This window comes from Hydra vulgaris, chromosome 03, assembly GCF_038396675.1.
Source record: "Hydra vulgaris chromosome 03, alternate assembly HydraT2T_AEP".
NCBI classification, from domain to species: domain Eukaryota; kingdom Metazoa; phylum Cnidaria; class Hydrozoa; order Anthoathecata; family Hydridae; genus Hydra; species Hydra vulgaris.
Window position 1 is genome coordinate 6,832,501 of NC_088922.1, and position 25,216 is coordinate 6,857,716.

At 27.0% G+C, this 25,216-nt stretch overlaps 1 protein-coding gene and 1 long non-coding RNA gene across 8 annotated transcripts in view; one reads left to right on the forward strand and one right to left on the reverse strand.

The window, feature by feature from the left end:
* The window catches only part of LOC136077907 (octopamine receptor Oamb-like), a 31,941-nt gene extending 7,745 nt beyond the window's left edge, over positions 1-24,196 (reverse strand). The window contains exon 1 of one of the 7 annotated variants that reach the window (XM_065792193.1): positions 24,086-24,196. The gene's annotated coding sequence lies outside the window, so the exon portion shown is untranslated. Of the gene's footprint in view, positions 1-218; positions 1,644-17,663; positions 17,790-24,085 lie in introns of those variants that run through there. The other 6 variants (XM_065792189.1, XM_065792192.1, XM_065792188.1 and 3 more) reach the window with 6 other exon arrangements.
* Positions 2,691-15,334, forward strand: LOC136077642 (uncharacterized). The gene is made up of 2 exons (XR_010637144.1): positions 2,691-2,790; positions 15,087-15,334. It is a non-coding gene; the product is annotated as an uncharacterized LOC136077642 (long non-coding RNA).
* Positions 24,197-25,216: the final 1,020 nt, after the last annotated feature.

Below are 25,216 nucleotides of genomic sequence, written 5' to 3' on the forward strand. Positions count from 1 at the left end.
CATACATATATACATATATATATATATATATATATATATATATATATATATATATATATATATATATATATATATATATATATATATAAATATATATATATATATATATATATATATATATATATATATATATATATATATATATATATATATATATATATAAACACATATCATTGACTTATCCAGAACAACAGTTTTATATATTTTAATTAAGTCACCTCTTAGACGTCAAAACTCCAACGCTGTTTGTAGCCATTTATTTGCTTTACGTTGAACGGATTCAAGTAGGGCTGTATAAGCTTTTAAATAGTGTCCAATCAGAGACAGCATATTTAAAGTGATATCTAGTAAAGACTTCAAATATTGCTTCATTTGTATTATTATAAGTGAATGGGTTTTTGAACATAACAAGAGTTTGAAGGGACTTAGACATATGATTAAATATCCATAGTCCATTTCAGATAAAATGTTAAATTGTATCAAAGTTCTTAACAAGTTTTTTTTTCAAGCATTGAGATAAACCATGGTTATCATTGGTTACCATGGTTATTTAGAGTTACTAGAATGAGGATTGCTACGGCTATAATGTATAGCGAAATATCTAGAAATGTTAAATTCTCAGAAACTCAGAATTTAGCCTAATATAGCTAACAACCTTATAACTATAAAAACAATAAAAACCTAGAAACTTTTTATCTAAGGAAATTGGAAAATGTAAAACTTTTAAAAAATTTCAGCACAGAAAATAAAGCAAACGAAAAAAAAAAAAAAACCGCAAACAAATAACTTACTTAAATAAGTTGACAGATTTACACCAAGCGTATAATGACGTATGCTATATAAGTAAAATAATGTATCTTTTAATCTTGCTAATTAATTCCTGTCGACTTTTGCCATCTGCAAACTATTGCAAAATTAAACCTTTTTCAGTATTTACAAATATACGTTTTCAAATAAAGCGTCTTGGTCAAGATTTTAAAATTGGAAAGACGCAGAGCATTACTGTACCGAGTTTAATAGACAGGAACAATAGAAAATTGAAAAATTTTATTTTTTAAAAAACTATCGCTGGGAATTATTAAATTTGCAAACCTTGACACTAGAGACATCTTTTATCTAATTTTGTTATTAAATAAAAGCATATTAAATAAAAGCATATAAAAGTTCAACTTAAAGTGCTCTAGAAAAACGTTAAGCGACATTGTTTAAAATATTATAGAAGCAATAATAGAAATCTGTCTATTGACAAAAAAGATAATAGAAACAATAATGCTAATATAAAATTGTACAAAAAATTCTTTTAAAAAGAAAACCTTACAATTCGTTTTTATTAAACTGCTAGGGAGGATTTAATATTTTTTTGTTTGTTCAAAACCAAATCCTCCCTATAATCAATAACCTTTCTCCTCCTCCTAATTTAGTAGATCGATAAAAATAACAACTGTAAAAAATTCGAGTCAAGTCATTAAGTTGAATTGTCCAAGAATAATATACATTTTTCATATATAAATTATAACAAATGTAAAAAAAAAAAAAAGAGCAAACAAAAAAATAAAATTAAAACACGATAGCAAAATAAAAAAATCATACTCTTGTTCAAAGCTAAATCGATGAATAAAAGACATAATCAAAACAGTGAAAGTAAATAATTGTCATCGATCAAATGCACTCATAAAATTTGAATAAAAAAACAAACAAATTACAATAATAGTGTTAGATAAACTTTTTAGATTGTCTAACTTTTTATACTTTTGAAAATATAAACGTATAAACAAGTTAAATTATACTATACATGTGAATATAATTGAATACAATGAGTAAATGGTAAAAAGATATAAGTGTAGAATATACTTATATAAAAATACTTAAAAAAACAACAACAAATATTCAACAAGCTGGCGACGTTAACGACGTTGTATTATCAGTTTTTAAATTTGGATCATAAAACCGATTATAAAAAATTTCAATTTACATCAAAACCACAGTACAATGATGTTCTTACTGAGGAAAACATCTTAAAAGTTTGTGAACCTTTTTTTACTTAAACTTCTTTGGAAAACACACTTTTGTAGCGAGTGGGGAAAGGCAGGGTTAATGTCAGGGGGGGGGGGAGGGTGTTAAAACTTCTTTTTAATAGAGAGAAAGTAGATTTTATTCTGGTTTATGTATAAAGTTAATTTGTAACGTTCGAACCAAGCTCATCGTTAATAGTAAAAAAAAAGTTAGCTTATATCATTATATAGAAATAGATTTTTGAAATACAACACTGGAAAAAAATGGATTTAAATAGAAATCTTACAGATTAGAATAGGATGAAATTTGTTTTATTTTTATTAAGCTTTTGGTTCATACAATCCCGTTTCTCGACGTTTTTGAAACTGCCTGTGAATATCCATAAAAAATTAGTAAAAAACGCTTTAAACGCAATTGAAGTTTTAGGTATTTTGCACCTCTTTTTGAGTTCCACATAGGGATTTAAAAATTCCTTCCGCATAAAATGTTCTGCAAATAGATAACGCGTTTTCGGAAAAATAAATAATTAATTTGAAGATTGGAAATTGATCCTTTAAGGGGGCGTAAATTAACGGTTAATTAATCAATTAATTATTAAATTTTTTTAATAGAAAACAAATTCTTTTATCGATTAAAAGCTATATAAAGCATATATTTGTTTATTTTCAGCAATTTAAAATATCGTCATTTATATAGCGACATATTTGAATCTTACAAACGACATTAAATCTGGTAAATTGTTATATTGCTTATCGTATTGTTTTCTGAATGAACCAAGTGAGTTATTACATTTAAATTGACATTTGATTAGAGAGATTTTTTAAACAAAAATACGATCAAAAACATCTTTATTCGTAAAAATTTTTTGAATTATCCTTAGCTCATGAAAAGCCAATTTGCATTTTTACACATTTAAAAAACATTATAAAGCGGTGGTGCAGCGGTGACGCAGTGCTTAGAGTTCTAGCTCAGAACCAAAGGGTCCAAGGTTCGAGGCGTGAACTTCTTAGCTGAATGCTCTTCCTCGGTGCTCTGTGATAAGACCGTAAGGACCTCTTGGAGCACCTTAAATACCACACACACAAAAAACTGTATAATTGAAACTAACTGTGATTAATAAGACTGTATAATTGAAACTAAACGCTCTTTTTGTTTGTTTAGTTTCAATTATACAGCCTTATTAATCACAAGACCTTGACTCATCGAGTTTCACCGAGTCTCGCCGAGTTTTGGCGTCAAACTTAACCATCAATTTTTTATTTTCGTATTTGGAAACTTTTTATTAGAACAAAATGCAGTTATAAAAGGGTGACAATTTGAAAATTAGTTTGCGCAAACTATTCAATACAGACAAAATGTTTGTTAAAATGCTCTATTGGTGCTTTCAAACGCTGTTTTTTAGTGATATCATTAAAAATTTGTTGCAATATATTGCTTTATGATCATCATAATTTTCATTACAATCTGATTCTGAATCATTTTCTTCATAGAAAATGTTTTCAATTTTATCTTTTACTTACACTTTAAATACACAAAGAGGGTACTCATATTGCATTGCTTTGGTGAATAAAATGACATTTATCAAAAACCTAAACTTTTTATTTAATTTGCCAAAAATAATGTAACATTTTGGTGTTGTTTTTAAATAAATCTGTGAAATTCGCCGATTGCTGTTTTTATTAAGTTAAAGATATTAAAGTTTTAAATATTTTAGAAAATATATATAGGAGTATTGTTTACTGTTTTCTGTATTGTATTACACCACACACACCCTAAAATTGCCTCTGTACCAGTGACAGATTTAGGAAGGTGGGGGAAGGGATATGCATCCCCTCCACTAGAATCTGAAAGTCCTAAATACCTTAGAAATGAAGGATCGTTTTTCATCTTCTTAAATCACCTTCTTAATATATATATATATATATATATATATATTTTTTTTTTAATTTTTATATAAGTTTGCTTTTTTGGATACCCAACATGATATACTTTAAAAATTTTTATATAATAATAGGGACATGGTTAGTGTTCAAGGGTCTGGTGCTCCCCTAAATCCAATAAAATTTTGAAAAAATTTTATTGGATTTAGGGGAGCACCAGACCCTTGAACACTAACCATGGGGAAGGGATATGCATCCCCTCCACTAGAATCTGAAAGTCCTAAATACCTTAGAAATGAAGGATCGTTTTTCATCTTCTTAAATCACCTTCTTAATATATATATATATATATATATATATATATATATATATATATATATATATATATATATATATATATATATATATATATATATAAATATATATATATATATATATATAATTTTTTTTTTAATTTTTATATAAGTTTGCTTTTTTGGATACCCAACATAATATACTTTAAAAATTTTTATATAATAATAGGGACATGGTTAGTGTTCAAGGGTCTGGTGCTCCCCTAAATCCAATAAAATTTAAAAAAAATTTTATTGGATTTAGGGGAGCACCAGACCCTTGAACACTAACCATGGGGAAGGGATATGCATCCCCTCCACTAGAATCTGAAAGTCCTAAATACCTTAGAAATGAAGGATCGTTTTTCATCTTCTTAAATCACCTTCTTAATATATATATATATATATATATATATATATATATATATATATATATATATATATATATATATATATATATATATATATATATATATATATATAATTTTTTTTTTAATTTTTATATAAGTTTGCTTTTTTGGATACCCAACATAATATACTTTAAAAATTTTTATATAATAATAGGGACATGGTTAGTGTTCAAAGGTCTGGTGCTCCCCTAAATCCAATAAAATTTAAAAAAATTTTTATTGGATTTAGGGGAGCACCAGACCCTTGAACACTAACCATGGGGAAGGGATATGCATCCCCTCCACTAGAATCTGAAAGTCCTAAATACCTTAGAAATGAAGGATCGTTTTTCATCTTCTTAAATCACCTTCTTAATATATATATATATATATATATATATATATATATATATATATATATATATATATATATATATATATATATATATATATATATATATATAATTTTTTTTTTAATTTTTATATAAGTTTGCTTTTTTGGATACCCAACATAATATACTTTAAAAATTTTTATATAATAATAGGGACATGGTTAGTGTTCAAGGGTCTGGTGCTCCCCTAAATCCAATAAAATTTTGAAAAAATTTAACGAAATTTAAGAGAACCAATAAAAGTTTTATTATGAACAGATTATGAACATATTATAAACCGATCTTTTTTAGAATATAGGGGGCGGATATTACAACCTAATATATATATATATATATATATATATATATATATATATATATATATATATATATATATATATATATATATATATATATATATATATATATATATATGCATATATATATATATATGCATATATATATATATATATATATATATATATATATATATATATATATATATATATATATATATACAAATATATATACATGTACAGAGGCGATTCTCCGCATAAATGGAGGGGGGTGAATCTTTAAAAAGTACTGTCTGGTTCCTTAAAAAAATGGTTTTCAAAACTAAAATTTACCCGACTGAATTGTGTTAAATACCCGACTAGCCAATTAAACTCGTAAAAAAATTGACTATAACTTAAAAATCGCCTTCTTAAGGAGGTGGAACACCTCCACGCACCACACTCACCCTAAAATTGCCTCTGTACCAGTGACAGATTTAGGAAGGTGGGGGAAAGGATATGCATCCCCTCCACTAGAATCGGAAATTCCTAAATACCTTATGAAGGAAATGAAGGATCGTTTTTTTTTTTTTTCAAGAGACGCAAACGTGATACAACTACAAAAATATTTCAACATCGCCCTCCCCCACCAAAAATCTAAAAATTACTGGATCCGTCACTGCTTTGTACATATATATATATATATATATATATATATATATATATATATATATATATATATATATATATATATATATATATATATATATATATATATATATATATATACATATATATATATAATGTTTACATAATCCTCTTTATGCTCATTATATGTTTTTATTATTTGACTGCATTCGTCATTTTTATAAAAACTAATAATGAGCAAAATGCTTTTTATTAACTGCAAACAAAGACAACCAACTTAATTTGTTGAAGTGACAATTACTCCTAAATTTTAATTTAAAAAAATTTGTTTATGAGCTTGAGGGAATATTTTCAATTATGTACACATAAAAAATATTGCTACAAAACACAGCAGAAATAAAATCTATGATAAAATCAGAAATAAAATTAAAGCTAACGTTATCATTTGCACGTATTGAAGAGAAGTATGCTTTATTTGAAGAGCTCTTAGAATATACTAATGTTTGTAGAAATATGGTTCATTTTCAATTTATTCCTGTTTCTGTTTAATTTATATTGTATGCAATATGACACCTTCTTGCAATGAGATTCTGCACCCTGAGCGAAGGGATAGTTAAAAGATTTTTTTTTATTTTTTTTTATTTTGTCATTAAAAAAATGAATACAATGCCGTTTTATTTAAATAAAATTTACATGACCGGGGCTAAAAGAAGACAAAATTTGCCTTAACTACGCCCCGACGTGCTTTCATCAGCAAGCGTGTACAATCATTAAAATGTAAACATAAAATTACTTTGTATGATATAAAAAATAATAACAAATTTTACAAGTATGTTAAGATCAGTAACTAATCTATAACCAAAAAAAAAATCGTAAAAAAAATAAAAAATAAAATAATAATAATAATTACACCTAAAAATTAAAAGTAAGTTAATAGAAGAAATTAAGGAAAATTTAAATTAAAGGCCAGTTAATAAGAAAGGTGTTAAAATAAAATAAAATAAAAAAAAAGACGACGAAGTAAAGAATCTTAAAAAGAATTTAATTCATTAACATCGTTAAGAAGTTTTTGTTTTAGTTTTTGTTTGAAAAGAGAAAGCGAAGAACAATTTTTCAGCTGGTTATTTAACAAAGTGTTCCATAATTTAGGACCTCTGATGGCAGTAGAAAATATAGTAACCAATTAGTGCATTTTAGGTTGCTCATAATTGTAATTTGAAAACCTTGTAGAGTACTCGTGGATAATTTTATTGATAAGTGTATTAAATATTATAGGAGTTAATTTAGTATGAAATTTGTACATAAATATAAGAATTTGATAAAGGTTCAACTGAAAAAAATTAAGTATGTGATGATTTTTAAATAGTTCTTTAGAATGTGTAAAACGACCTGCACCTGAAATAATTCTGACAGCGTGTTTTTGTCTACTAAGCAATTTTTTAACTTTACTTACATTAGAGCTGCACCATGCAATATTTGCATAGTTTATATAACAATGAATGAGGGAGAAATATAAGATTTTTAAACAGTTTTGGCCTAATAATTGCTTAGCTTTGTATAGAATGTCAATATTTTTTGAAACTTTATCTTCTAACGTTCTTATGTGTTCTCTCCATGTCAAGTTTTCGTCAAGTATTACTCCTAAAAACTTTGATGATGACTCTCTAATTATTTTAGAGTTACCAATATTAGAATCAGGAAATTTTAATGGAATATTGTCTTTATCGTGAATTCTATGAAAAAAAGTATACTTAGTTTTATTTAAATTTAATGATAATTTGATGCCTTGAACCATTCCGCTAGGTTTAAGAGTTCCTTGTTTACTATTTTAAATAAAAGGTTGACATCTCCATTAGAATAAAATAAATTTGTGTCATCTGCAAATAAAACTGAATTTAAAATATTTGTAAACTTATGAAAGTTGTTTACATAAATAAGGAATAACAGTGAACCCAGAATTGAGCCTTGGGGAACACCGCAAGTTATAGTCAAGTAATCAGTTTGTCCTTCTTCGTGTGTTATGTATTGTTTTCTATTGCTTAGATAACTTTTGATTCATTCTAAATATGTGCTTTTAATTCCATAACTTTCAAGTTTTTTTATCAGAATGCTTTGGTCTACTGTATCAAAAGCTTTGCTAAGATCTATAAAAACTCCTAGGGTAAACTTACTTTCGTCAAATGCTTTAAATATATTGTGAACAATATTAATAATGGCATGGTCAGTTGAATACCCTGGCTGAAATCCAAATTGTTTATTATATAGAATATTATTTATATAAGAAAAGTTAAAACTCGATTATACATAATTCGCTCTAAGATTTTCGAGAAGCAAGGAAGAATTGAAATTGGTCTGTAATTTTCAGGATTTGAAATGTCTCCTGATTTGAAAATAGGTATGACCCTCGCAATTTTAAGTTTCTCCGGATAAATACCTATTTTTAAAGATAGATTAAAAATATGCAAAAGAGGGATTGTTAAGTATTTTATCGATTTTTTAATTACGTTACTACTAATATTATCATACCCTACACTTTAGTTTAGTTTTAAAAGATATACTGTATCTAAGAGTTCCTTTTCAGTAATTTCATAATTATCCATCTTAGAGGTCTTATTAGGAGTAAAATATGACTGAAAGTTTATTTCAGTAGTTTCTATTTACGACGCTAAAGTGGAACCTACACTGACAAAATATTGATTAAGTGATTCAGCAATTAAAGATTTATTTGTATTAGTTTTATTTGCAATGTTTAGATTTATAGGAAGGCTATTTCCGTCAGTTTGTTTCGTGCCAATTACTTTAAAAGATGAACTATTTCAAATGAATACATTTATGCTGATTATGATTCTACACAAACAACACTAACTACAGACAAGTTTAATGCATTTTTTTAAAAATTATGAAGCTAGTCAGAAGTATATTTATTTAACAAAGAAAGCCAAACGTGGCATATGTTTTAGAAAAAATTAAATGTTTTTCAGAAAAAAACCTCGTTTGCTAAAATCATACGATGTCAAAGTAATTGACATCGTATGGTTTTAGCAAACTCTTTTAAAGACTTTGAAAAAGTTAAAGTATTGTTTCTGCATGATGCTCATAATTTAAAATAGGACTTTATTAAACATCGATCATTTTATAATTGAATTTTAATAATTTATAAATATGTTACATTATTATTTTTATAGATGAGATAATATTTTAAAGATAAAAGACTTATTAAATTCATGTTTTTTTATTTGTTTGACCTAATAGTAGACTTATAACGCACCACGAGTTAGCATTTAATAAAGAACTTGATGAGCCATTGTCTACCTCGACACGCTTATGCAGAATTTGACCTTAAAAAAGTTGAACAAAAATAAAAAATGAAAACGTTGTTTTTAGATGATAAAGTGTTTTGAAAAAATAAAGTAAATTAAATTTTTTCTCTTTGAAAAATAATTATTAAGAGACATAAAACTATAATAGAGCATAAAAACTTTTTTTTTTTTAAAACAAAACAATAAACAGGGTTTATATTTTTTTTAATCAATTGTCTATTTAATTAATAAAAAAGTAAATATTTAATTTGTTTGTTAAAAAAAACATTTTATCTTTATGTTTATATATATATTTATATATATACTACAAATAAAGAATATTTTTACTGCAAATATTGACCAATTGATTTATAACTTACAACTTTACAATCCATTTTTAAGATATTTTTTAAAAAGAGAATTTTTAGGGTTACCTTAACGTTATCCAACCTTATTCTAAGAAACTGCAATTTACTGTTACTGTCAAACTAAAATCTTTAATTAAATTTATGTAATAAATTTTGAACATTTTTGAAATTCTCTATTGTTTAAATAATTAATTTTCCCTTACTCTACAACAACGTTCAAAAGTATCTTTTGCTATAATTTTTAAAGTACTTGGAAAGCATATTATAAACTCCAGTTACTAACAATCTTGTGGCATGTATTTTTGTTATAAGATTTGTTACTTTATATATTCCCATTCAGAGATTTTTTAAATATTTTTTAATTTTAATTATTTTTAATTATCTGTTTTATAAAGTTTTTGGTTTTTGAAACATTTGATGTAGTTAAAGTAGACTTTAAATCTGTTTTCATAATACGAAAATTCATTGAAACTTGTCCATATGAAAAAACACAAATTAAAATTAAAACACTTAAAAATCCTTGAATGTATAAAACACTCATAGAATGTTCCAAAAGCAAACATAAACCATGCAACAAATTCTTTATAAATAAAGATGAAAAGAATTTAAAAAACTTATAAAATTTGTATTGCAGTAAACAAAATAGCAGTTGTAAATTTGATATAAAAAAGAATTGTAAATAATTAATGACTTCATGGGCAGAAATAAAATAAAGTGTTACCTTAAAAAATTAATATCAGTGGTTAGAGTCCTGACTCAGAACCAAGAGATCTGAGGTTCAATGCCAGCTCTGGCTACATTTGCGATATTGGTCAGAAAGGAGACGTGAACATTCTAGTTAAAACCTCTTCCATGGTGCTCTGTGATAAGATGGCATGAACTTCTTGATAAATACTTCATTAATGTTGGGCTTACCTAATGGGCACCACAACGTTGGAACAGCGTTAAATAGCATTATTATTTAGGTTGAAAAAACGTTGGATTAAAGTTTCGATGTAAAAGCAACTTTTTTTAAGCACAAGTCAGCATTTATTGGAATCCTAACCTTGATCACACTCTGCACAGTACATCATGCTATCCACTTTGCTTCACAATATACTGATTATAGTAATATTTACTATTATATATTAACATTTAAAAAAAAAAAAATTTGAAACAAGGTTGATTTTGTATTGGTGGAAAGTTAAAACCATTGATTATAATTTAATATGTTTATCTTTTCAAAAATTGATTATTCAAAACATTTGTGATATATTCATTAAAGATAATGTATGTAAAGCTATTATAACGATCTTACTCCAATAAAAAATTACGTTAGTGTAACCAACGCTATTGCAACGCTGTAATTCTAATGAAAAAAATTGTTAGTGTAACTAAAGTTATTACAACGTTGCAATTCTAATAAAAAATAGCGTTAGTGTAATCAACGTTGTTGCTTAGTTAGGTTTAGTTGGCCGATGTCGATCAATACAAACCAACATAAATCAAACGTTGGATCGACGCCGTATGCCCACTGGATAGTCTTGCCAATAAAATTATAACAACATATAGTATATATTTAAAACCGTTAGTTGACGCAATAAAGTATGATAGTGACGCAACAATGTATGATAGTGATGCAATAACCTATAATAGTGTCTTGACTTCCTATAAATTTAACGCTTTAAAAAAAATCACTACGGTTAGATGAAATATCCATAAATTTTAACAAAAAATTTTTATTTTTAACAAAAATAAGAAAGCTTTTGCTCTGCGTATAACTACCAAAGAATACCTGAAATTGCAAGAAATAAGGATGTCGTGCAAAAAAAATGTGATGAATGGAGCTTGGGAACAAACGAGCCCTAAATTTTTCGTTACACCTTTCCCACACGTGAGAGAAACAAGTTGATAAAGCATTTTTTCTTAACTTTTCTCAGCTAAGCTAATCTTCATCGATGAATTTTATATAAATGCAGTTAAGAATAAAAAAAAATCATCAACTTGTTGCTCTCACGTTTGGGGCTGGTGTAACAAAATATTTAGGACTTTTCTGTTTCCAGGCTCCACTCATTGCATTTTTTGTAATGCCTTATTTGACATAAGTATTGAACATTTAAATGTTTGGAATTTGTTTCACATCTGGAAGTCATTCATCTCAAACTTCAAAAAATGCTGTATTTGAACCCGTTATGAGTGTATGAATATGTACATACATTCTAAGACTGTATGTATATGTATAAGACCCAATTTATAAAAATCGTAATCATTCCGAAATATCCAACTAAAGGTTCCGTTCTTTATGTATTCTCAAAAATCTTTGAGCGTGTAATATTTATTGGAATCTATTATTATCTTACAAAAAACGCTTATTTTCAATCCAAAGCAGTTTGGATTTTATTAGGAAATATTCAATTGAACATGCAGTTGTTGAACTAGTCGACAAAATAACTAATGATTTTGACAAATAACTCATAGAAAGTTGAAATGTTACGGGTAAGCGATAAATCTAACTAATAGAAAGCAATATATGGAAAATGAGAAATCCGGAATACTGAATATTATGTGTAGAATGTCTTAGAGATCGATTGAGGTCTGGTCTTATTTCTAGCTTATGTAAATAATTTTATGTAAAATAATTGTAAATAATGCATCAGTAAGATTAAATCCCATCATGTTTGCAGATAAAATAAATTTTTTTATTTACGATATACCAATATAAATCAACTCTAAACGGATATAAATATTGAGTTTAAACAAACTTTTTCTGAACACTGAAAAACTCAATTTAATCCGTTTTACAAAAAAACTCATAAAGAAATTCTTCCCCTTTTTTTAAATTTAAAACTCTAATCTCCAAGTCGAAACTTATTTACTTCCGCCTAATTTATTATTATATTACCTATGCATTTGTTTCTTGGGCAAGTTGTCAACCAACAAAACTTCTAAAAAGCCTTAGTTTACAAAAGCATGCTTGTTGAACCATATACAGAAAAAACCGAGCGACCACATTAAACCTTGAATGAAGGACATAAAAATGTATTAAATATTTGCCAATACTTAAATGTTATGTATAAGTATACTAACAGCTTTACTCTTGAAATTTTTATAAGTAAATATAATAAAAATCCAAATGAGAATTTTTTATAAGAGCAAATCAATGTAGCACATGTAAATTACCTAAAAAAGTAAATAAACATACAAAACATTGTATAACATATCAGGGACCCCTTAGCTATGGATAATAACATATCGAGGACCTAATGGAGCTCTCTACAGAAAGACAATTTGACAAAAATCATTTAAGTTATTTCAGCTTCAAACAAGAATCTATTTTAAATTTTGCGGAATAATTTTAACATTTTTTTGAAACTGAAATTGTTTAAATATTATATCTTCTTTATTTTGTTTCTTGATTTGTATTTATTTAAAAATTTCAGAGCTGAACTTTTTAATCCGACTAAAAAATTTCAGAGCCTAATTTTGTACATGACTAATTTACCAAGATTGTTATACTCGAATTTTGTCATGATCTGTATGGACTCTATGAAAAGATTAAGTTGGTATTTCGTTCATAACTTTTTTGAGCCTCTTTCTATTTATTACTAATATATTTGTAATCACATTTCATTTGATGTGTAATCATTACCATATAAAAAAAACAGCAAGATAAAATAAGAAGAAGAAAAAAGTTGGTCAATATTGCCATCATTATTAGAATGAACAGGAGAATTTGTCCATTAAACCTTTTCTTCTCTAATACTTGGTAATTACACATTTTCAAAAAGTTGAGATTTGTTAATTTAGTTGACGTTGTGATGAAATTCTTTGACATATGGAGTTAAATGAACGAGAAAAACGGTATTTTATTGAACCAACTTTAAACATTTTAAAATTGTAGACAAATTCATAAACAAACAAAAAATTTATTAAGTTGAATAAATTTATATTTTTTTATATAAATAACTGAAGGTTTTTTTTTTTTTTTTAAACATCGTCGCTTCTAACAAGGCTAATTAAAGTTGGAAGTTACTGAAAGAGAAAAGATGGAGATTGTAGAGCAAGATAACAATTGACGGAAGGATTGCAAATTATATGAATCAGGAAAGCAAGATGAAGGAAGCGAATTCCAAAGAGCTGATGTGCGAGGAAAAAAACTAGACAAATAAGCGTTTTTGGAGCACTTAGGAACAGTCACAGAAAAAGTATCACACTTAATTGAATGACGAGTAACACGAGAATAAATTTTAGTAGATGGCACAAGAGACGCTAGCTCTTCGGAGCAGTGCCCATTATATTATTTGTAGAAAAGAGAAAGAGAAGCAACATTACGACGATGTGATAATGGTTAGAGGTTGGCTGCAAGAGCAGGTCCAACTATGTTTACAATGCGTTTTTGAACCTTGTCTAAAGGAGAAAGGGCATCACTAGAAGAACCGCCCCAGATATGGCAACAGTATTCTATACAAGGCCGGATTTGAGATTTATAGATATAGAGAATAGAATCCGAAGTAAGATAGTGACGAGCTCGATAAAGAGATGCAACCTTAGCAGATGCTAATTTTGCAACTGATTTGATATATGGTTTCCAAGAAAGACTGGAAGTAAGAGTTAATTATAAAAGATGAAGAGTAGATGACTCATCGGTTTGATGAAGATCTAGTTTCACATAAACATAAATATACCCCAAAATTTTATAAATTTAAACATGCCTACATTTTATTGTATCCTTATTTTCTATTTTGTTTTTTAGTTTTACATTTGTTATCTCAAAGTGGCAAGATTATGTACATTATTGTTTATATCTAAGTTAAACCAGTTTTTTTTCTTTTTTTAATTTAAACGTCTAGGCATTAATATATATTTTATGCATTAATATTAGGACGCTATTTTCAAAATATGATTTTAATACATTATTTTTAAACTGCGAATTTGAGACATTTTTAAATTGCGAATTTGAGACATTATTTTCAAACTGTGAATTTGAGACATTATTTTCAAACAGTGAATTTGAGACATTATTTTTCAACTGCGAATTTGAGACATTTTTTTTAAACAAACTAGGTTAGAAATAGTTCTTTATATATATCTTTTACAGTTCTTTATATATATATCTTTATATATATCTTTATATTAGTTTTTTATTTATTTGGCTAAAACTGTATAACAATTTTATTTTAATCCAGTGAATTTATAAACTAAACGTTTTCTATATAATTGTTAGTTTATTAAATCTGCATTTTTAAATAGTCTTTTAATTATGCTTTTACATAGTGATAAATGAAATATAAAACAAATTTTAATAAAGTTTTGGTGAAGTTAAATTTGTGAAAGTATTGCAGCAGTTCTCAGAACTAAAAAAAAAGGAAATAAAAAAGGAATGAAAATTTATTCATATTTAAAAATTCAAGATTAAAAATAAATAATCATCATTTCTAACTTTTACAAATATACTATATCAAAATATATAAATAAATTGCTTATATTTATTAATTTTTTTTATTAATAATTGCACATCATTTCTAATTCTAGCTTATGAGGATTTTTCAACAATGTATAAAGTTCATCTTTTCAAACTTAAGCCATCAAATCAACAGCCCTGTGTATAAATGCAAGTAATAATTTGAATAAATTTAAAGTTTCCTGATGCAAGTGTGTATTTGGGCGAAAGGTTTATGCGGCGGCAATAGACGACGTAGATCCTGGTTCGATTCTCGGTGAAATCTAGGAAAACTTTTTTTGTTTTTTTAACGAATCAAATGTAAATAAACTATACTTAAGGTGGACGTTTTTTTCAGGCACCCCTCTTTAGTAAGTAAAAAACGAGTCTAAGGTGAGATCAGTAATATTGAAAACAAAGGGTAAAACCCAGTGGGAGGGAGCAACAGCAAATTTTGTGCCCTTTTGCTATTTTAAGAAACTTTTTATTTTAGCAAAACCTAGCGGTCTTTGAGACGCCATTGACACGTTTTTTTTGGGGTGACTCCGTCCCATAAACCACGGCCCTCAGGTCTTACTCAGGGCCAGTATATAAGGGCGGGCATGTGTGCATGGGCCCCCTCAGGATTTTTTGATGTTTTGATTTTTGATGATAGAACACTTTCACACAACGTGCAAACTTAAGTTTGTTAATATGCCAAATGAGGAGGCCTTGCAAAAAATTTGGATGGCGGAGGCCATCCAAATTTTTTTCCAAATCTAAAAGTTATAACCATGCAAAATTTACACCCCTCTCATTTTGGGGGTCGGGAGGGTAAGCGTTTTAAGGCTTTTTGTTCACAGGCCTCCGCCATCCCGATATTTTGCAAGGCCTCCTCATTTGGCATAGGTATAAACAAACTTAAGTTATGAGTTTGCACGATGTGTGAAAGTGTCCTATCTGGAACATCAAAAAATTCTGAGGGCGCCCATACATGTGTGTGCATAGAGGAAAACTATACCCTCTACTTCATATACCATACATCTTTTTATGTTGGCAAACTAGAATCTTTAGTCAGAATGTAACTTTTCTATTGATTAGCTTGTTAATTGTGATAAATTAGAAAATCGAAGTACGTACTTTTAAATTGAACCCTCCCCCCCCCCCCCTCCCATACGCTTTCGTACGCTTTTTGAAGACCCCCCCCTCCCCCCTATGAGCGTACGTACTTTATGGACGACCCCTTAGTAATAGTTCTTTATTTTATAACTTTACGGAGAGGCAGTAATACTTTAGGTGAGACGTAATGTTTTTTTCACCTTATGTTTTTCTTAATTGTATTTTTATATGTAAACAATAAAGTTTTTAAAGTAGTCGGGAGCATCAAAAGTTTTTAAGGTTAAAAAAATATTAAAATTGAAGAATTTTACGAAAAGTTATGGCGTTTTAGTAACGATTTTTATAATATATAAGTTTGTTACGAAAACTTTGATTAAATACTGAGTTTTTTCTAACTTAAAACTCATAAATATGTCAATTCTTATCAAAATGCGAAAAGGACGATAAGAAAGGCAAATCAAGAGCGCTTGAAGGGAATCTACAACATTCTTTGTATTTTCATATCAAAATGCGCCCAAATAAGGATCAAAAGAGAGAAAAGTTTTAAGAGATAACAAATAATTGCTTAGAGCATAAAGAAGGCGCAAAAGGGATTTTTTACTATATCTCCCACCTCGCATAGGTAGAGGGAGTGAAAACTCAATTACTAACTTTTTCTCAATAAACATCTATTTAAAGCTTCATATGCAAAAATATATGCATATCTGTAAGCAAAAACATAACTATATACAAACTCTTACAAAAACTTAATATGCGGAAGACTATTTGAAGAGTTAATTTTCAAAACATATTTAAGAAATTTTTTGTTAATGTGCCGCTTTCGCAAAATATAATTTGCAAATAAAAGTTGCTGGTACTACAGCAGGTTGCGTTGCTAAAAAATTTAAGATTTAAATGTTAAACTTGTGATCAAAAAATGGTTTTTACTGAACAAGGTTAATAAACTTAAAAGTAATTACCTGAAAATATTATCCAAAGGATGACTTATATGTCTAAGTCAAACTCTGTCTATTTTCATTTGTCATTTCTTTAGTATTCTAGATTTTATTTCTCCTAGTCTAATCAAACATTGCAATGATCCTATTTCAAATAAAGGTTTTGTAGAACCAATTTTGAAGATTTATTATAGCAGTGTTGATTTTACAAGTGGCAATCGTTATAAATATTTTTTTTAAAAATTTTCAAAAAAAATGAAAGATTCAGTAAAGAAAGATCAAGTGAAAGAATTTAAAAAGAAAAAAAAAAAGAGACGTACAGTCGATAAATATTCCGGATAAAAGCTATTTCTTTATTCCTGTTAACATTAATTATAATACATACAAAGTTATAAACTTTTGATTTTATATTCACAGGAGAGTTGTAGGTAATCTTAGCGTTATGTAAATTTTTGTTTAGTAGCATGGTGATCTATCAGGAAGTCTATCACAGTATTGTGAGTCATTGAAATAAACTAAAGTTGTAAGCGTAAGGTTGGCGTTAGTTCTAGATTATTTATTTCTTTTTTAACATCTTAGAAAAGTTTTGCAATAAAATTAAATTAAACATTAACAGAAGTTTTTAATTTAACTTACTAATTTCGTATTCACAAAATTTGCGCTTTTGCTTAGTTCAAAACTTGCGATTTCTTTTTATATAATAAGTTCTATATAATAGTTAAGTATATATAAGTTCTATTCTCAAATTATTCACAAAACATCTTGAAATTTCAAGATGTTTTGTGAATACCATAATTTGAAAGTTGAACTTACGAAAAATAATTCGCAAGTTTTGTGAGCATTTTCGCTTTGTGAGCATGTTATGTGAGCAATTTTTGTGAGAATTGCTTAGCATTTATGAAAATGCTAAGCAAAAAAAGTTCCACTAGAAAAGTTACGGTAAACAACAAATCTCAGCTAGAAAAGTTACGTTAGGGATTGCCCATAAATTACGTAACGCAAACTTTCACAATAAAAAAAATAAAACAAAAAATAGAGTTTTCCCTTGCAGAGTCTTAAGTTAAATAAAAAATCAAAACACCCTATTAAGTTCAATGAAAATTGCCGCGTATAAGAGCTGAACATTTCCTGTTTTTCTGTTTTTAAATATACTTTGCGTTGCGTAATTTATGGACGATCCCTTAGGTAGGAGCTACTTTATCATTGTCGTAACTTTAAAATATTTGCACAGCTCACAAGTATTGATATTTTATAATAATATACATATTTGATATATATTTTATATTAATGTATAGGGGAAAGCGGGGCAAGGTGGCGAACGTTTTGAAAACCGTAAGTTATTGCAAAACAATCAGTCATGAAGCAGTTGTGCTTTGTCCGTATGTTCATTTTATCATAATGATTCATTGCCTGCATGAATTTATAGTTTAAAGTAGAAAAACTTAAAATAAAAATATAATATATTAATATATATATATATATATATATATATATATATATATATATATATATATATATATATATATATATATATATATATATATATATATAATATATATATATATATATTAGCCAATGAAAAAAATAGGTTTTATATTAATAGATTTTGTCAAAGATATCAATTTTTTTTTAAAAAAAGAAAGAAACGCTTTAAGAAAATCAAGTCTGACAGTGAAAATTCTTTTGACATATAAATGTAAATCACAGTAATAAGAAAGGTTTAAGTTTTTTGTTACTATTTGCACTGAGTGATTGTGGAATATAAAGCTCTATACCAGTAAAGAGGTTTCAAATAATTTTCTGAAGATTTTTTGATATAAATCTACATTAAGTAATTGTAATGCGTGAAATTGGTAAAGGAAATTGTGCATTAGAAAAATAAGTGCGATTTTCTAAATTTGAAGCATCATTTTCAGGATCAAGACATGCAAAGTGTTCTGAAGTAAAAACCAAGCAGACAAAATTATTGAAACAAATTTGCATAAATAAAAATCAGGAAGACCTGATGTAATTAGGAACATAATCAAGCCAATATTTATTGATTAATCTGATTAAAATTTGTTAGAAAGGTACTTTCACGAAAAAATATATACCAATGAAGTTTTTAATTAAATAATTTAGGAACGGTGTCTAAAAGACGTGTATGTGGGGCAAATTGCTCTAAAGATAATTGCAGCATTTTCTGTTTTAAATTTCAATAAAAAATTAGCTGGTACACTAAATGTTTATTTAGAATTTGGTAATACTCCTGGTAAAAATTGTATACCATTTTGCAATCAAAAGTTTAGTCAAAAAATTAAAAATGTAGCAAAAAACAACAACTGATAATTTAAGCAACATTGGAAAAAATTTTAGGGCAAGTAAAGGTTTAGATGATCTACATGAAGAAAGAGATAATAATTTATGATGTCATATTTTTATCGAAATTTGAAAAATATAAACTTGGTTGCCATAATTTTTGGATTTTATAGATTACTTATGATTTTAAAACTTTTAAGCAATTTTTTAATTGATGAAACAAAAAGAGATGGAGCAATTTCACAATTCCATTACAAACAAATGATTTTTCATTTGTTTTTAATTTAAATTTGTAGATCTTTAACATAAGTTTAGCATAACTTTAGCGCATCCTTAACATTTTGCAAACGCTGCGAAATGTTTGTGAATATCAAAAAGTTACAAAAAAGCAATGGGTTAGCTTACGGAAACACACGGTTTTCGTAAGCTACGCATGATTTATGTAGAGAAAAAAATGAAATTACGATGAAAAATAAGGAATATAATAAAGTTAATTAAAATTTCAAAAAAAAAAAAAAAAAAGTTCTCAAACAATACAGAAAATACAAATGAAAAATAGAATAAAAGGAACTTGAATTATTTTTTATTTGTTATTTTGCATTGTTTGTTATTTTGATTAGTTGCGTTTTCTGCTGTGTTCCGTTGCGTGATTCAGTAATTGAATTAATGTTTTCTGATCTAGTATCGAAAATTGGTATTTGGCGTCACTTTTTTATTTTATTTACTTTTGTTTTCGGTTATATGCCTTGTTATTTTTGATTCATTCTTATTTAAGTTTTTGGTTATTGTTATTGATTTAATACATTTTTTAATGATTCTTTATGTTTTTAGTTTCATTTAACATCTGTTAAGTGTAATTTTTTATTGATTTATTTGTATAATTTGGTTTAACTTCGGGGGCGGATTTTTTGATGTTTGAGATAGCTAACTTTTAAACATGGAGCAAAATCAAAAATTTTATAAATTTATATTTATGTCAAATAAGGATGCTTTGCAAAAAGTTGCAATGATTGGAGTTTGGGAACAACTAAGCCCTCATTTTTTTGCGACACCTACCCCAAAGGTAGGAGCAATATGTTGATAAAATATTTTTTTAATTATTCTTATTCAAATTTACATTCATGGATAATTTTAAATTCCATAAAATAATATCTTAGTGTTTAAAAATTAAAGTTTAAAAAAAAATTTGTAACCCCCTTAAATTGCTTTTACGTTTGGGGCAGAATTATTGCTTTTTTGTTTCCAGACTCCACTCCTCGCAAATATTTTGCAAAACATCCTTTTTTGACATAAGTATAAACATATAAATCTCTTTTTTTGCAGGTTTTAAAAGGTTGCAAAAGTACTCATAATACCCAGAACACTTGATAATGAGCACTTTAAACTAACTCAAATAAATTTTTTTATTTGAATAAAAGAAGTATCAACCTGACAATTAGAACTAATTTGTGGAGTATAACAATTCTTTATCAATCATTAGTATTATATATATATATATATATATATATATATATATATATATATATATATATATATATATATATATATATATATATATATATATATACATACATACATATAATCGCAGCCTCATGTTTAAAGATATTATTTAAATATTACTATATTTAATTGTCATTGAAACGCTAAATGTTTAATAAATATGCAATAAAAAAATCTGGCTTTCTAATTTCTTGCAGCTAAGCTAACAAACTCGGCCGTATTATAGGTCAAGGAAAAATACTTTCGGTTATAAAGGATTAATATAACATTTTCTTTGAAAAAAAATATATTTTAATCTAGTTTATCTATTTGTAATTGACGAGTATATTTTACGCAATTGTCATTCAACCTTTTGTTACAACGATTTGCGGTTTTTAACACGTTAATTACTTCATTTATATATTTTATATATTTAGAAGGCAAAAAGATTTTGAGCGTAACCTAAATAGCGTAAGCAAAATTACGAGTTTCATATATAAAATGCGTCACGCTTTAAAAATAGGCCTTACGGTTGTTTTTTTATTAAAAAGTCTTGTTTTGAAATTTATTTTAAGGGCTTTAATTTAAGGAAACAGCCGTTATTAGTTATTAAAAAACTGAGAAAAAGTAAATTTGAATGTTGTGTTACAAATATCGCTAATGCTAACATAAAGTTTCAAGCAGATGCTTAAAAAGAATTGATTGGTTTTTTAGGAAAATACTGAAACCGAATCAACAATGAGATTGAAAAACAATAAAATGAGTGCTGAAAATACAACCAAAGAAGCGACAGCTTTATTAGAATTTCCCTCTTATTCTCAAAGCGTAGAACGCCCTGTCAAAATGTTTAAAGAGACTATTTACAAAGTACATGACAGGAAATATCATGTTTGCCTTAATACGTTTTTACTAAACTAAAGTGTTGCGAAATTTGCTTTCGAAAATAAAAACTGCTTTGAGGTTTACGTTTTTAATTCGAAAATAAAAACAGCTTTGAGGTACTTTACGTAGAACAAAGCTACGTGATAACTAATTTTTAATTTATTTGCGAATAATTTAGCATTTAATTAATTCAGATCGTCGTTAGACGTAAAATAAAATATTAAAAAAATATCGCAAAATACTTTTATAAAAAAACCGTCAAGAAGACATAAGGTGAAACTATTTTTAACGTAAATTCTCCAGCTATTTGATGCAATTCTAACACCGCTGTCCCCGTTCAAAATTGGTAGAAAAAGAGTTTCACCTCATGGTTCGTTTGCACATAGTTGATCTCAAAGGATTCTCTTATTTTCTTTCATGGTAGTTAAAACTAATTGCAATTGCTTTGGTGTGCATCCAATTAAATATATCATGGCAATTCTTACAATAGTCTCGGATTGCTGTTTGTTTATAATACGGATTTATATATTATTTTTGCTGATGTTTATCTATGATGGAGATGATTATCATATATTTATATCTATGGTGATGGACTGTTTTTATTACTCTTGCTGAAGTTTTTTTTTTTTTTGTAAAGATATATTGCCGTTTAGTAAGTATTACAAACCATGTCTGGAGCAAAAGAAGACATTTTCTTTGCTTTATCGCAAAGCATTAATGTGATTTGTGATAATTAGATTTTTACCGTGTTAAATTCTTGTAAAATGTCTGTGATTTTACAAGAATTTAAAGTATATAATTGAAAATCAGATAATCAATAGTTATTATCATTAATAAATTTAAGAAAATGTGATTTGTGATAATTAGACTGTGTCTGAAGCTTTGGTTCAGTTTTAAACTAAGTGAAAAATTCTTTGAGGAACCAAATTTTTCCCACAAAAATAGACTCTGATTCTGAAATGAATAAGAGTTCGGTTTTCAATAAGATTTTGGTGCAACAAAGTGATTTATTGGAAACCTTGTAGCGTATTTATGATTGCCAATATTTTTATGAGTTTTTTTATTTTGAAAAGTTTTCTTAAATTTTCATCAAAGTTCACTCCTAAAAAATTAACGGGTGTTTTGATGTTAGCATTACTAAATAAGATATTGGTATGGTATCGTTTAAGATATTGGTATGATACAGTTTATAAACTGTATCATACCAATATCTTAAACGGTACCATAAACTCAATGTTGCTTAAGCTTTACTTACTACATATACACAATGTTGCTTAAGGTTTGGTACACAAACTTAATGTTGTTTAAGTTTTACTCCATAACAAGTTTCACTTACTAGAAGAACCACATTTTTAAGTTTGCTTACTACATAATAATTTTTACTTACTAGAAGTGCTAAATTTTTGTTCTAAAATCAGTAGTTTAATACTAAAATAGTAAAATAGTTTCATGCAATTACAATTTTTGATAAAGTGATATTTACTATTTTAATATTAAACTACTGATTTTAGAACAAAAATTTAGCACTTCTGGTAAGTAAAAATTATTATGTAGTAAGCAAACTTAAAAATGTGGTTCTTCTAGTAAGTGAAACTTGTTATGGAGTAAAACTTAAACAACATTAAGTATTTGTACCAAACCTTAAGCAACATTGTGTATATGTATTAAGTAAAGCTTAAACAACATTGAGTTTATGTAGCAAGTAAAACTTTAACCACATTGAGTTTATGTCGTCAATTAAACTCAATATTGATTAGCAGTTCAAAGTAGTTCAAGGTAATATAAACAAGCTTCGTAAGATGTTATCATCTATGGCATCGTTAATTTAGGATTTTTGTAAATGAGTTAAAATCTTGGATCGAGTTATACTGTTTTTACAATTCGAGTTATTTTTGCAATTATTTCTACTATTACAAATTTCGCTAGTCGATTTTCTATTGTGTTGAAGAAGTTTATAACAGGTATAAATAAATTAAGAACGAAAAGTATACAGAAAAGCACAAATAATGATTACTTACTTAAAGCAGTTTTTGAATGGAGCTAAAACTGGATTTCATAAAATGCATCAGGGAGTTTACGATACAAGTGTAACACTAAAAAGTGTATCTTACAATAAGTGTTGACTTATTCATTTACCAGATATATCTCATATAGACTCTATATGCATCATGTAAGACCCTTTAACAGGGTCTTTCATTAAAATTTCTGCAAAATCTCTTAAAAAAATTTTTTAGCCTTTATTTTTCACTGTTTTTTAATCTGGTTGACAGGCACAAAAAAAGAGACGCATAAATAAAAGAGTATATATCTATTAGTTATTATAAAGATCCAAAGTTCCCAAAGTTTCTATATTAAAGACTTTAAACTATTTTGTAAAGAATATTATATAAGTTACTTACCAGCCATTAAATTTCAATCTAATTACAACTATGTACGCGTACCAAGTTTTTATGTTTTAATAATCATTAGTTAATTTTTTCAAGCAGTATTAGCTTGTAACTAACATTATTTTTATTAGCTTGTAACTAGCATTACTCTAGATTGTTTTTTTCCCTCATGTAAAGAGTCATATAAAGTTGTTTTTAATTGCTTTACAAAGCTGGCGCCGCCTTGCAATTATAATTTTATTTAGCGCTTGCTTAATTAATTGTTACTCAAAGTTGTAGAAAGAGTATAATCAGAACGTAAAAACATTTTTTTTGAACCAATTTTTTGTTTCAAATTAAAAAATTGTTTTGATTTCTTTCCATGCTGCCATAACTGATAAGTAATTTTTAATTATCAGTTTTTGTATATATTTTTGAATTACGCTCATGATTCCCTATAGCGTTTTAAGCGAGACAAAGATAAAAGTGTAAATAACACAGACATTCTCACTAAACAAGTTGAAAGATCGCAGAAAGTAAAAAATAGTGACTCGTTTAAAAAATTTACAATGAGCTACTATTTTGACCAGATTAATTAAGTTTTTTTGTCAAGAAAAATATTTAGCACTAGCACTACTTTGATCAAAACTTGTGACTTGAAGTTGGACAACATTCTCTTTGGACTCCAATTTCACTGATTATCACATCCATGCACTTGGTATGATGTGCAATCAAATAATTCGTCTAAATCAGGAAGACTATGTTTGTTTGGGTTTCTGAAAGCAGCTTATAAAGCTTTTAAAGCTGTTGGCAGTTTTTAGGCTGAAGCGTCTTAAAGACAGCAAAAGAATTTAAAAATGTTGTTCATCCCCATATACTTTCTCTAAGTGATGAGCACCTGGTTTTAGATCTTATTCCACCCATAGAATTGCAATTATTGCTAGGAGTTGTCAAATATCTTTTCAAGATTTTAAATGCAATTTAGTCGCACACAGATGAGTAGCTTCAGGCTTAACATATAAAAACCGCAACCTTACAATAAAGGTAAGGTTGGGGATAGACATAGACAGGTTTTCTAGAAAGGATTGCCACAAACTTCTAAAGAACATTAATGGTTTGCAAAATCTTGCAATGAAAAAATCAACAGTTTACATTTGTCCCGAA